The 14,074-nt window shown below is 52.7% G+C and overlaps 8 non-coding genes across 8 annotated transcripts; all 8 read left to right on the top strand.

Moving 5' to 3' along the window:
* The first annotated feature begins 270 nt into the window (after positions 1–270).
* Positions 271–349, top strand: LOC143271299 (small nucleolar RNA SNORD115). Its single transcript, XR_013048520.1, has one exon. It is a non-coding gene; the product is annotated as a small nucleolar RNA SNORD115 (small nucleolar RNA).
* A 1,760-nt stretch (positions 350–2,109) lies between these two features.
* Positions 2,110–2,188, top strand: LOC143271298 (small nucleolar RNA SNORD115). Its single transcript, XR_013048519.1, has one exon. It is a non-coding gene; the product is annotated as a small nucleolar RNA SNORD115 (small nucleolar RNA).
* A 1,760-nt stretch (positions 2,189–3,948) lies between these two features.
* On the top strand, positions 3,949–4,027 carry LOC143271297 (small nucleolar RNA SNORD115). The gene has a single exon (XR_013048518.1). It is a non-coding gene; the product is annotated as a small nucleolar RNA SNORD115 (small nucleolar RNA).
* A 1,759-nt stretch (positions 4,028–5,786) lies between these two features.
* Positions 5,787–5,865, top strand: LOC143271296 (small nucleolar RNA SNORD115). The gene has a single exon (XR_013048517.1). It is a non-coding gene; the product is annotated as a small nucleolar RNA SNORD115 (small nucleolar RNA).
* A 1,759-nt stretch (positions 5,866–7,624) lies between these two features.
* Positions 7,625–7,703, top strand: LOC143271295 (small nucleolar RNA SNORD115). The gene has a single exon (XR_013048516.1). It is a non-coding gene; the product is annotated as a small nucleolar RNA SNORD115 (small nucleolar RNA).
* A 1,743-nt stretch (positions 7,704–9,446) lies between these two features.
* Positions 9,447–9,522, top strand: LOC143271386 (small nucleolar RNA SNORD115). The gene has a single exon (XR_013048607.1). It is a non-coding gene; the product is annotated as a small nucleolar RNA SNORD115 (small nucleolar RNA).
* Positions 9,523–11,281: 1,759 nt separating this feature from the next.
* Positions 11,282–11,360, top strand: LOC143271294 (small nucleolar RNA SNORD115). The gene has a single exon (XR_013048515.1). It is a non-coding gene; the product is annotated as a small nucleolar RNA SNORD115 (small nucleolar RNA).
* A 1,759-nt stretch (positions 11,361–13,119) lies between these two features.
* LOC143271293 (small nucleolar RNA SNORD115) lies at positions 13,120–13,198 on the top strand. Its single transcript, XR_013048514.1, has one exon. It is a non-coding gene; the product is annotated as a small nucleolar RNA SNORD115 (small nucleolar RNA).
* The last annotated feature ends 876 nt before the right edge of the window (positions 13,199–14,074 follow it).

The raw sequence follows: 14,074 nt of genomic DNA, 5'->3' as shown, positions 1-14,074 counted from the left end.
CCATGGTCCCATGATCCCTCAGACCGTGCAGTGTCATCAGTGGCCCATCTCAAGAGTGCCCTGACATCCTCCCCTTTCTTCCTCCCAAAAAGGTGCCCTTAGGAAGAAGAGAACTCATTCTGCTGCATCCCTTGAAGCAGAGTTCACCAGGCCGAGCTGAACTTTGGGCCTAACCTTCTCACAGCCAAGGCCCTCATCAGCACTGGCAGCCCTGGTAAGCAATCTTGTTTGTGTCCTGAACGCATGTGTAGCTGTGCTCTCCGGAGACCTGGGTCTATGATGACAAACCTATGTCACGAAGAGAGATGATGACATAAAAATCATGCTCAATAGGATTACGCTGAGGCCCAGGCTGCAGGGCAGGGGAGAAACAGGTGCCTGGTCGCCTTGTGGCTTCCTTGAGGCCCAATACGCAGGCCCTGCTTCCGGGAAGCCCTGTTTCCCCTCCTGGGGAATCCAAGCTATCCAGGTGCACATACCTAGGAGAGCCCTCAGGGCTCCATTCCAAAGCACCTGGTGTGACTGTCTAGCCTCGGGCAAGGCTTTATTGGCCAACACGCTGCTCATGTCCCTGTCTCTTCTGCTGTCTTTCAGTGACCCGGGATGCCGTTTCAGAGCCCGCAGCATCCTGGCACATTTCAGGTAACTGGAAATATCAAACCAAGGGCTGGGATCTCTAAACATCGTGTGCCCTCGCCTTCTGAGGCCTCTGAAACACCAAGAACCTTTCCACCTTGGAAGCAAGGCCTCCAGGCTCTGGCCTGATGGCGGCAAACTTCTAGCCCTCCAACCTGTGGGTGCCAAATGGCAATTCCAAATGTATACAATGTCCTGGACAATTCCAAGGGAATTGGACAGGAGCCACTGATCAGGGACTTCAGTGCAACACCCATAGGTGGAGTCAGGAGGACCAGGGCGTCTCTGGGTCAAGGCACGGGGATAGTGCAAGTTAACCTTCACTTGAACCCCACCCCCGGCCTAGTTTTTTCTTTGGACCTCCCAAACAGTTTGGGGTGGGCAGAGAAAGACCTTCAAGGTCACATTGTGACACAAGGCATGAGACCCACGTCCTTCACGAAGGGGCTTTCAGGAAGGGCCATCTGGCACACCCTAGAGCACCCGATGAACCCCGCCTATATCTTGGGCATATAGGACTTAGGGACATCCGGAACATTCTACTGCTGGACTGGACGCACAAGGCATTCCCTCCCCATGTGACTTAGAGAGGCAACTTGATTGACCTCCCACGCATCAGTCTCCAGCTGCCAAGGCGAGAGTGTGTTTCAGGGAATGCAATCTCTTCCCGGCCACCAGGCCAAGAGCCCTGATTGTTTTCAGAGCCTCCCAACCGTAGGCGTTCCCAACGAATTTCAGCTCCATGCATATCCCACAAAGCTCTGAAAACACACCTCTGTGAGGACTGTGATGTGGATTTTCCCCAGGGGTGTAGACCAGGCATGTGACACAGGCTGGAGACCAGCAAATGACGCCCCGGGTAGAATTGATTGTTTTATGAATTGATTTGTCTGTGGGTATCAGCCATTATATATACATATATATGGTGCTCTACCACAGAGAACTGATGACAGGTCTCTTACTTGGTGGGGCCAAGGCAGGAATCACTGGGAAAAAAGATTTCATTAGCCCTGTATAGTGCCTGGACAATTGTCATCAGTCTAAGTCTCTAAGTCAGAGCACGAGGGGAAAGGTGCCCTTACTGAAAAACTCAAGTTAAAATTTGGGCGGGCCAGAAAGACACCTATCCCTTCCTGTGTGGCAGGAGTCACTCTTTGATGTTCCAAGGGCCAGAGATTTACTAAACCTGGTCATGCGTTCAGACCATGGTCCCATGATCCCTCAGACCGTGCAGTGTCATCAGTGGCCCATCTCAAGAGTGCCCTGACATCCTCCCCTTTCTTCCTCCCAAAAAGGTGCCCTTAGGAAGAAGAGAACTCATTCTGCTGCATCCCTTGAAGCAGAGTTCACCAGGCCGAGCTGAACTTTGGGCCTAACCTTCTCACAGCCAAGGCCCTCATCAGCACTGGCAGCCCTGGTAAGCAATCTTGTTTGTGTCCTGAACGCATGTGTAGCTGTGCTCTCCGGAGACCTGGGTCTATGATGACAAACCTATGTCACGAAGAGAGATGATGACATAAAAATCATGCTCAATAGGATTACGCTGAGGCCCAGGCTGCAGGGCAGGGGAGAAACAGGTGCCTGGTCGCCTTGTGGCTTCCTTGAGGCCCAATACGCAGGCCCTGCTTCCGGGAAGCCCTGTTTCCCCTCCTGGGGAATCCAAGCTATCCAGGTGCACATACCTAGGAGAGCCCTCAGGGCTCCATTCCAAAGCACCTGGTGTGACTGTCTAGCCTCGGGCAAGGCTTTATTGGCCAACACGCTGCTCATGTCCCTGTCTCTTCTGCTGTCTTTCAGTGACCCGGGATGCCGTTTCAGAGCCCGCAGCATCCTGGCACATTTCAGGTAACTGGAAATATCAAACCAAGGGCTGGGATCTCTAAACATCGTGTGCCCTCGCCTTCTGAGGCCTCTGAAACACCAAGAACCTTTCCACCTTGGAAGCAAGGCCTCCAGGCTCTGGCCTGATGGCGGCAAACTTCTAGCCCTCCAACCTGTGGGTGCCAAATGGCAATTCCAAATGTATACAATGTCCTGGACAATTCCAAGGGAATTGGACAGGAGCCACTGATCAGGGACTTCAGTGCAACACCCATAGGTGGAGTCAGGAGGACCAGGGCGTCTCTGGGTCAAGGCACGGGGATAGTGCAAGTTAACCTTCACTTGAACCCCACCCCCGGCCTAGTTTTTTCTTTGGACCTCCCAAACAGTTTGGGGTGGGCAGAGAAAGACCTTCAAGGTCACATTGTGACACAAGGCATGAGACCCACGTCCTTCACGAAGGGGCTTTCAGGAAGGGCCATCTGGCACACCCTAGAGCACCCGCTGAACCCCGCCTACATCTTGGGCATATGGGACTTAGGGACATCCGGAACATTCTACTGCTGGACTGGACCCACAAGGCGTTCCCTCCCCATGTGACTTAGAGAGGCAACTTGATTGACCTCCCACGCATCAGTCTCCAGCTGCCAAGGCGAGAGTTTGTTTCAGGGAATGCAATCTCTTCCCGGCCACCAGGCCAAGAGCCCTGATTGTTTTCAGAGCCTCCCAACCGTAGGCGTTCCCAACGAATTTCAGCTCCATGCATATCCCACAAAGCTCTGAAAACACACTTCTGTGAGCACTGTGATGTGGATTTCCCCCAGGGGTGTAGACCAGGCATGTGACACAGGCTGGAGACCAGCAAATGACGCCCCGGGTAGAATTGATTGTTTTATGAATTGATTTGTCTGTGGGTATCAGCCATTATATATACATATATATGGTGCTCTACCACAGAGAACTGATGACAGGTCTCTGACTTGGTGGGGCCAAGGCAGGAATCACTGGGAAAAAAGATTTCATTAGCCCTGTATAGTGCCTGGACAATTGTCATCAGTCTAAGTCTCTAAGTCAGAGCACGAGGGGAAAGGTGCCCTTACTGAAAAACTCAAGTTAAAATTTGGGCGGGCCAGAAAGACACCTATCCCTTCCTGTGTGGCAGGAGTCACTCTTTGATGTTCCAAGGGCCAGAGATTTACTAAACCTGGTCATGCGTTCAAACCATGGTCCCATGATCCCTCAGACCGTGCAGTGTCATCAGTGGCCCATCTCAAGAGTGCCCTGACATCCTCCCCTTTCTTCCTCCCAAAAAGGTGCCCTTAGGAAGAAGAGAACTCATTCTGCTGCATCCCTTGAAGCAGAGTTCACCAGGCCGAGCTGACCTTTGGGCCTAACCTTCTCACAGCCAAGGCCCTCATCAGCACTGCCAGCCCTGGTAAGCAATCTTGTTTGTGGACTAAACGCATGTGTAGCTGTGCTCTCCGGAGACCTGGGTCTATGATGACAAACCTATGTCACGAAGAGAGATGATGACATAAAAATCATGCTCAATAGGATTACGCTGAGGCCCAGGCTGCAGGGCAGGGGAGAAACAGGTGCCTGGTCGCCTTGTGGCTTCCTTGAGGCCCAATTCGCAGGCCCTGCTTCCCGAAGCCCTGTTTCCCCTCCTGGGGAATCCAAGCTATCCAGGTGCACATACCTAGGAGAGCCCTCAGGGCTCCATTCCAAAGCACCTGGTGTGACTGTCTAGCCTCGGGCAAGGCTTTATTGGCCAACACGCTGCTCATGTCCCTGTCTCTTCTGCTGTCTTTCAGTGACCCGGGATGCCGTTTCAGAGCCCGCAGCATCCTGGCACATTTCAGGTAACTGGAAATATCAAACCAAGGGCTGGGATCTCTAAACATCGTGTGCCCTCGCCTTCTGAGGCCTCTGAAACACCAAGAACCTTTCCACCTTGGAAGCAAGGCCTCCAGGCTCTTGCCTGATGGCGGCAAACTTCTAGCCCTCCAACCTGTGGGTGCCGAATGGCAATTCCAAATGTATACACTGTCCTGGACAATTCCAAGGGAATTGGACAGGAGCCACTGATCAGGGACTTCAGTGCAACACCCATAGTTGGAGTCAGGAGGACCAGGGCGTCTCTGGGTCAAGGCACGGGGATAGTGCAAGTTAACCTTCACTTGAACCCCACCCCCGGCCTAGTTTTTTCTTTGGACCTCCCAAACAGTTTGGGGTGGGCAGAGAAAGACCTTCAAGGTCACATTGTGACACAAGGCATGAGACCCACGTCCTTCACGAAGGGGCTTTCAGGAAGGGCCATCTGGCACACCCTAGAGCACCCGCTGAACCCCGCCTACATCTTGGGCATATGGGACTTAGGGACATGCGGAACATTCTACTGCTGGACTGGACCCACAAGGCGTTCCCTCCCCATGTGACTTAGAGAGGCAACTTGATTGACCTCCCACGCATCAGTCTCCAGCTGCCAAGGCGAGAGTGTGTTTCAGGGAATGCAATCTCTTCCCGGCCACCAGGCCAAGAGCCCTGATTGTTTTCAGAGCCTCCCAACCGTAGGCGTTCCCAACGAATTTCAGCTCCATGCATATCCCACAAAGCTCAGAAAACACACTTCTGTGAGCACTGTGATGTGGATTTTCCCCAGGGGTGTAGACCAGGCATGTGACACAGGCTGGAGACCAGCAAATGACGCCCCGGGTAGAATTGATTGTTTTATGAATTGATTTGTCTGTGGGTATCAGCCATTATATATACATATATATGGTGCTCTAGCACAGAGAACTGATGACAGGTCTCTGACTTGGTGGGGCCAAGGCAGGAATCACTGGGAAAAAAGATTTCATTAGCCCTGTATAGTGCCTGGACAATTGTCATCAGTCTAAGTCTCTAAGTCAGAGCACGAGGGGAAAGGTGCCCCTACTGAAAAACTCAAGTTAAAATTTGGGCGGGCCAGAAAGACACCTATCCCTTCCTGTGTGGCAGGAGTCACTCTTTGATGTTCCAAGGGCCAGAGATTTACTAAACCTGGTCATGCGTTCAAACCATGGTCCCATGATCCCTCAGACCGTGCAGTGTCATCAGTGGCCCATCTCAAGAGTGCCCTGACATCCTCCCCTTTCTTCCTCCCAAAAAGGTGCCCTTAGGAAGAAGAGAACTCATTCTGCTGCATCCCTTGAAGCAGAGTTCACCAGGCCGAGCTGACCTTTGGGCCTAACCTTCTCACAGCCAAGGCCCTCATCAGCACTGGCAGCCCTGGTAAGCAATCTTGTTTGTGTCCTAAACGCATGTGTAGCTGTGCTCTCCGGAGACCTGGGTCTATGATGACAAACCTATGTCACGAAGAGAGATGATGACATAAAAATCATGCTCAATAGGATTACGCTGAGGCCCAGGCTGCAGGGCAGGGGAGAAACAGGTGCCTGGTCGCCTTGTGGCTTCCTTGAGGCCCAATTCGCAGGCCCTGCTTCCCGAAGCCCTGTTTCCCCTCCTGGGGAATCCAAGCTATCCAGGTGCACATACCTAGGAGAGCCCTCAGGGCTCCATTCCAAAGCACCTGGTGTGACTGTCTAGCCTCGGGCAAGGCTTTATTGGCCAACACGCTGCTCATGTCCCTGTCTCTTCTGCTGTCTTTCAGTGACCCGGGATGCCGTTTCAGAGCCCGCAGCATCCTGGCACATTTCAGGTAACTGGAAATATCAAACCAAGGGCTGGGATCTCTAAACATCGTGTGCCCTCGCCTTCTGAGGCCTCTGAAACACCAAGAACCTTTCCACCTTGGAAGCAAGGCCTCCAGGCTCTTGCCTGATGGCGGCAAACTTCTAGCCCTCCAACCTGTGGGTGCCGAATGGCAATTCCAAATGTATACACTGTCCTGGACAATTCCAAGGGAATTGGACAGGAGCCACTGATCAGGGACTTCAGTGCAACACCCATAGGTGGAGTCAGGAGGACCAGGGCGTCTCTGGGTCAAGGCACGGGGATAGTGCAAGTTAACCTTCACTTGAACCCCACCCCCGGCCTAGTTTTTTCTTTGGACCTCCCAAACAGTTTGGGGTGGGCAGAGAAAGACCTTCAAGGTCACATTGTGACACAAGGCATGAGACCCACGTCCTTCACGAAGGGGCTTTCAGGAAGGGCCATCTGGCACACCCTAGAGCACCCGCTGAACCCCGCCTACATCTTGGGCATATGGGACTTAGGGACATCCGGAACATTCTACTGCTGGACTGGACCCACAAGGCGTTCCCTCCCCATGTGACTTAGAGAGGCAACTTGATTGACCTCCCACGCATCAGTCTCCAGCTGCCAAGGCGAGAGTGTGTTTCAGGGAATGCAATCTCTTCCCGGCCACCAGGCCAAGAGCCCTGATTGTTTTCAGAGCCTCCCAACCATAGGCGTTCCCAACGAATTTCAGCTCCATGCATATCCCACAAAGCTCAGAAAACACACTTCTGTGAGCACTGTGATGTGGATTTTCCCCAGGGGTGTAGACCAGGCATGTGACACAGGCTGGAGACCAGCAAATGACGCCCCGGGTAGAATTGATTGTTTTATGAATTGATTTGTCTGTGGGTATCAGCCATTATATATACATATATATGGTGCTCTAGCACAGAGAACTGATGACAGGTCTCTGACTTGGTGGGGCCAAGGCAGGAATCACTGGGAAAAAAGATTTCATTAGCCCTGTATAGTGCCTGGACAATTGTCATCAGTCTAAGTCTCTAAGTCAGAGCACGAGGGGAAAGGTGCCCCTACTGAAAAACTCAAGTTAAAATTTGGGCGGGCCAGAAAGACACCTATCCCTTCCTGTGTGGCAGGAGTCACTCTTTGATGTTCCAAGGGCCAGAGATTTACTAAACCTGGTCATGCGTTCAGACCATGGTCCCATGATCCCTCAGACCGTGCAGTGTCATCAGTGGCCCATCTCAAGAGTGCCCTGACATCCTCCCCTTTCTTCCTCCCAAAAAGGTGCCCTTAGGAAGAAGAGAACTCATTCTGCTGCATCCCTTGAAGCAGAGTTCACCAGGCCGAGCTGACCTTTGGGCCTAACCTTCTCACAGCCAAGGCCCTCATCAGCACTGCCAGCCCTGGTAAGCAATCTTGTTTGTGTCCTAAACGCATGTGTAGCTGTGCTCTCCGGAGACCTGGGTCTATGATGACAAACCTATGTCACGAAGAGAGATGATGACATAAAAATCATGCTCAATAGGATTACGCTGAGGCCCAGGCTGCAGGGCAGGGGAGAAACAGGTGCCTGGTCGCCTTGTGGCTTCCTTGAGGCCCAATTCGCAGGCCCTGCTTCCCGAAGCCCTGTTTCCCCTCCTGGGGAATCCAAGCTATCCAGGTGCACATACCTAGGAGAGCCCTCAGGGCTCCATTCCAAAGCACCTGGTGTGACTGTCTAGCCTCGGGCAAGGCTTTATTGGCCAACACGCTGCTCATGTCCCTGTCTCTTCTGCTGTCTTTCAGTGACCCGGGATGCCGTTTCAGAGCCCGCAGCATCCTGGCACATTTCAGGTAACTGGAAATATCAAACCAAGGGCTGGGATCTCTAAACATCGTGTGCCCTCGCCTTCTGAGGCCTCTGAAACACCAAGAACCTTTCCACCTTGGAAGCAAGGCCTCCAAGCTCTGGCCTGATGGCGGCAAACTTCTAGCCCTCCAACCTGTGGGTGCCGAATGGCAATTCCAAATGTATACACTGTCCTGGACAATTCCAAGGGAATTGGACAGGAGCCACTGATCAGGGACTTCAGTGCAACACCCATAGGTGGAGTCAGGAGGACCAGGGCGTCTCTGGGTCAAGGCACGGGGATAGTGCAAGTTAACCTTCACTTGAACCCCACCCCCGGCCTAGTTTTTTCTTTGGACCTCCCAAACAGTTTGGGGTGGGCAGAGAAAGACCTTCAAGGTCACATTGTGACACAAGGCATGAGACCCACGTCCTTCACGAAGGGGCTTTCAGGAAGGGCCATCTGGCACACCCTAGAGCACCCGATGAACCCCGCCTACATCTTGGGCATATGGGACTTAGGGACATCCGGAACATTCTACTGCTGGACTGGACCCACAAGGCGTTCCCTCCCCATGTGACTTAGAGAGGCAACTTGATTGACCTCCCACGCATCAGTCTCCAGCTGCCAAGGCGAGAGTGTGTTTCAGGGAATGCAATCTCTTCCCGGCCACCAGGCCAAGAGCCCTGATTGTTTTCAGAGCCTCCCAACCGTAGGCGTTCCCAACGAATTTCAGCTCCATGCATATCCCACAAAGCTCTGAAAACACACTTCTGTGAGCACTGTGATGTGGATTTTCCCCAGGGGTGTAGACCAGGCATGTGACACAGGCTGGAGACCAGCAAATGACGCCCCGGGTAGAATTGATTGTTTTATGAATTGATTTGTCTGTGGATATCAGCCATTATATATACATATATTTGGTGCTCTAGCACAGAGAACTGATGACAGGTCTCTGACTTGGTGGGGCCAAGGCAGGAATCACTTGGAAAAAAAGATTTCATTAGCCCTGTATAGTGCCTGGACAATTGTCATCAGTCTAAGTCTCTAAGTCAGAGCACGAGGGGAAAGGTGCCCTTACTGAAAAACTCAAGTTAAAATTTGGGCGGGCCAGAAACACACCTATCCCTTCCTGTGTGGCAGGAGTCACTCTTTGATGTTCCAAGGGCCAGAGATTTACTAAACCTGGTCATGCGTTCAGACCATGGTCCCATGATCCCTCAGACCGTGCAGTGTCATCAGTGGCCCATCTCAAGAGTGCCCTGACATCCTCCCCTTTCTTCCTCCCAAAAAGGTGCCCTTAGGAAGAAGAGAACTCATTCTGCTGCATCCCTTGAAGCAGAGTTCACCAGGCCGAGCTGACCTTTGGGCCTAACCTTCTCACAGCCAAGGCCCTCATCAGCACTGGCAGCCCTGGTAAGCAATCTTGTTTGTGTCCTAAACGCATGTGTAGCTGTGCTCTCCGGAGACCTATGTCACGAAGAGAGATGATGACATAAAAATCATGCTCAATAGGATTACGCTGAGGCCCAGGCTGCAGGGCAGGGGAGAAACAGGTGCCTGGTCGCCTTGTGGCTTCCTTGAGGCCCAATTCGCAGGCCCTGCTTCCCGAAGCCCTGTTTCCCCTCCTGGGGAATCCAAGCTATCCAGGTGCACATACCTAGGAGAGCCCTCAGGGCTCCATTCCAAAGCACCTGGTGTGACTGTCTAGCCTCGGGCAAGGCTTTATTGGCCAACACGCTGCTCATGTCCCTGTCTCTTCTGCTGTCTTTCAGTGACCCGGTATGCCGTTTCAGAGCCCGCAGCATCCTGGCACATTTCAGGTAACTGGAAATATCAAACCAAGGGCTGGGATCTCTAAACATCGTGTGCCCTCGCCTTCTGAGGCCTCTGAAACACCAAGAACCTTTCCACCTTGGAAGCAAGGCCTCCAGGCTCTTGCCTGATGGCGGCTAACTTCTAGCCCTCCAACCTGTGGGTGCCGAATGGCAATTCCAAATGTATAAGCTGTCCTGGACAATTCCAAGGGAATTGGACCGGAGCCACTGATCAGGGACTTCAGTGCAACACCCATAGGTGGAGTCAGGAGGACCAGGGCGTCTCTGGGTCAAGGCACGGGGATAGTGCAAGTTAACCTTCACTTGAACCCCACCCCCGGCCTAGTTTTTTCTTTGGACCTCCCAAACAGTTTGGGGTGGGCAGAGAAAGACCTTCAAGGTCACATTGTGACACAAGGCATGAGACCCACGTCCTTCACGAAGGGGCTTTCAGGAAGGGCCATCTGGCACACCCTAGAGCACCCGCTGAACCCCGCCTACATCTTGGGCATATGGGACTTAGGGACATCCGGAACATTCTACTGCTGGACTGGACCCACAAGGGGTTCCCTCCCCATGTGACTTAGAGAGGCAACTTGATTGACCTCCCACGCATCAGTCTCCAGCTGCCAAGGCGAGAGTGTGTTTCAGGGAATGCAATCTCTTCCCGGCCACCAGGCCAAGAGCCCTGATTGTTTTCAGAGCCTCCCAACCGTAGGCGTTCCCAACGAATTTCAGCTCCATGCATATCCCACAAAGCTCAGAAAACACACTTCTGTGAGCACTGTGATGTGGATTTTCCCCAGGGGTGTAGACCAGGCATGTGACACAGGCTGGAGACCAGCAAATGACGCCCCGGGTAGAATTGATTGTTTTATGAATTGATTTGTCTGTGGGTATCAGCCATTATATATACATATATATGGTGCTCTAGCACAGAGAACTGATGACAGGTCTCTGACTTGGTGGGGCCAAGGCAGGAATCACTAGGAAAAAAGATTTCATTAGCCCTGTATAGTGCCTGGACAATTGTCATCAGTCTAAGTCTCTAAGTCATAGCACCAGGGGAAAGGTGCCCTTACTGAAAAACTCAAGTTAAAATTTGGGAGGGCCAGAAAGACACCTATCCCTTCCTGTGTGGCAGGAGTCACTCTTTGATGTTCCAAGGGCCAGAGATTTACTAAACCTGGTCATGTGTTCAGACCATGGTCCCATGATCCCTCAGACCGTGCAGTGTCATCAGTGGCCCATCTCAAGAGTGCCCTGACATCCTCCCCTTTCTTCCTCCCAAAAAGGTGCCCTTAGGAAGAAGAGAACTCATTCTGCTGCATCCCTTGAAGCAGAGTTCACCAGGCCGAGCTGACCTTTGGGCCTAACCTTCTCACAGCCAAGGCCCTCATCAGCACTGCCAGCCCTGGTAAGCAATCTTGTTTGTGTCCTAAACGCATGTGTAGCTGTGCTCTCCGGAGACCTGGGTCTATGATGACAAACCTATGTCACGAAGAGAGATGATGACATAAAAATCATGCTCAATAGGATTACGCTGAGGCCCAGGCTGCAGGGCAGGGGAGAAACAGGTGCCTGGTCGCCTTGTGGCTTCCTTGAGGCCCAATTCGCAGGCCCTGCTTCCCGAAGCCCTGTTTCCCCTCCTGGGGAATCCAAGCTATCCAGGTGCACATACCTAGGAGAGCCCTCAGGGCTCCATTCCAAAGCACCTGGTGTGACTGTCTAGCCTCGGGCAAGGCTTTAGCGGCCAACACGCTGCTCATGTCCCTGTCTCTTGTGCTGTCTTTCAGTGACCCGGGATGCCGTTTCAGAGCCCGCAGCATCCTGGCACATTTCAGGTAACTGGAAATATCAAACCAAGGGCTGGGATCTCTAAACATCGTGTGCCCTCGCCTTCTGAGGCCTCTGAAACACCAAGAACCTTTCCACCTTGGAAGCAAGGCCTCCAGGCTCTGGCCTGATGGCGGCAAACTTCTAGCCCTCCAACCTGTGGGTGCCGAATGGCAATTCCAAATGTATACACTGTCCTGGACAATTCCAAGGGAATTGGACAGGAGCCACTGATCAGGGACTTCAGTGCAACACCCATAGGTGGAGTCAGGAGGACCAGGGCGTCTCTGGGTCAAGGCACGGGGATAGTGCAAGTTAACCTTCACCTGAACCCCACCCCCGGCCTAGTTTTTTCTTTGGACCTCCCAAACAGTTTGGGGTGGGCAGAGAAAGACCTTCAAGGTCACATTGTGACACAAGGCATGAGACCCACGTCCTTCACGAAGGGGCTTTCAGGAAGGGCCATCTGGCACACCCTAGAGCACCCGCTGAACCCCACCTACATCTTGGGCATATGGGACTTAGGGACATCCGGAACATTCTACTGCTGGACTGGACCCACAAGGCGTTCCCTCCCCATGTGACTTAGAGAGGCAACTTGATTGACCTCCCACGCATCAGTCTCCAGCTGCCAAGGCGAGAGTGTGTTTCAGGGAATGCAATCTCTTCCCGGCCACCAGGCCAAGAGCCCTGATTGTTTTCAGAGCCTCCCAACCGTAGGCGTTCCCAACGAATTTCAGCTCCATGCATATCCCACAAAGCTCTGAAAACACACTTCTGTGAGCACTGTGATGTGGATTTTCCCCAGGGGTGTAGACCAGGCATGTGACACAGGCTGGAGACCAGCAAATGACGCCCCGGGTAGAATTGATTGTTTTATGAATTGATTTGTCTGTGGGTATCAGCCATTATATATACATATATATGGTGCTCTAGCACAGAGAACTGATGACAGGTCTCTGACTTGGTGGGGCCAAGGCAGGAATCACTTGGAAAAAAAGATTTCATTAGCCCTGTATAGTGCCTGGACAATTGTCATCAGTCTAAGTCTCTAAGTCAGAGCACGAGGGGAAAGGTGTCCTTAATGAAAAACTCAAATTAAAATTTGGGCGGGCCAGAAAGACACCTACCCTTCCTGTGTGGCAGGAGTCACTCTTTGATGTTCCAAGGGCCAGAGATTTACTAAACCTGGTCATGCGTTCAGACCATGGTCCCATGATCCCTCAGACCGTGCAGTGTCATCAGTGGCCCATCTCAAGAGTGCCCTGACATCCTCCCCTTTCTTCCTCCCAAAAAGGTGCCCTTAGGAAGAAGAGAACTCATTCTGCTGCATCCCTTGAAGCAGAGTTCACCAGGCCGAGCTGACCTTTGGGCCTAACCTTCTCACAGCCAAGGCCCTCATCAGCACTGGCAGCCCTGGTAAGCAATCTTGTTTGTGTCCTAAACGCATGTGTAGCTGTGCTCTCCGGAGACCTGGGTCTATGATGACAAACCTATGTCACGAAGAGAGATGATGACATAAAAATCATGCTCAATAGGATTACGCTGAGGCCCAGGCTGCAGGGCAGGGGAGAAACAGGTGCCTGGTCGCCTTGTGGCTTCCTTGAGGCCCAATTCGCAGGCCCTGCTTCCCGAAGCCCTGTTTCCCCTCCTGGGGAATCCAAGCTATCCAGGTGCACATACCTAGGAGAGCCCTCAGGGCTCCATTCCAAAGCACCTGGTGTGACTGTCTAGCCTCGGGCAAGGCTTTAGCGGCCAACACGCTGCTCATGTCCCTGTCTCTTCTGCTGTCTTTCAGTGACCCGGGATGCCCTTTCAGAGCCCGCAGCATCCTGGCACATTTCAGGTAACTGGAAATATCAAACCAAGGGCTGGGATCTCTAAACATCGTGTGCCCTCGCCTTCTGAGGCCTCTGAAACACCAAGAACCTTTCTACCTTGGAAGCAAGGCCTCCAGGCTCTGGCCTGATGGCGGCAAACTTCTAGCCCTCCACCCTGTGGGTGCCGAATGGCAATTCCAAATGTATACACTGTCCTGGACAATTCCAAGGGAATTGGACAGGAGCCACTGATCAGGGACTTCAGTGCAACACCCATAGGTGGAGTCAGGAGGACCAGGGCGTCTCTGGGTCAAGGCACGGGGATAGTGCAAGTTAACCTTCACCTGAACCCCACCCCCGGCCTAGTTTTTTCTTTGGACCTCCCAAACAGTTTGGGGTGGGCAGAGAAAGACCTTCAAGGTCACATTGTGACACAAGGCATGAGACCCACGTCCTTCACGAAGGGGCTTTCAGGAAGGGCCATCTGGCACACCCTAGAGCACCCGCTGAACCCCACCTACATCTTGGGCATATGGGACTTAGGGACATCCGGAACATTCTACTGCTGGACTGGACCCACAAGGCGTTCCCTCCCCATGTGACTTAGAGA

Source organism: Peromyscus maniculatus, chromosome 1, assembly GCF_049852395.1.
Source record: "Peromyscus maniculatus bairdii isolate BWxNUB_F1_BW_parent chromosome 1, HU_Pman_BW_mat_3.1, whole genome shotgun sequence".
In the NCBI taxonomy this organism is placed as follows: Eukaryota; Metazoa; Chordata; class Mammalia; order Rodentia; family Cricetidae; genus Peromyscus; species Peromyscus maniculatus.
Note: the sequence above shows the minus strand (reverse complement) of the source record. Positions and strands in the feature narration are given on the sequence as shown.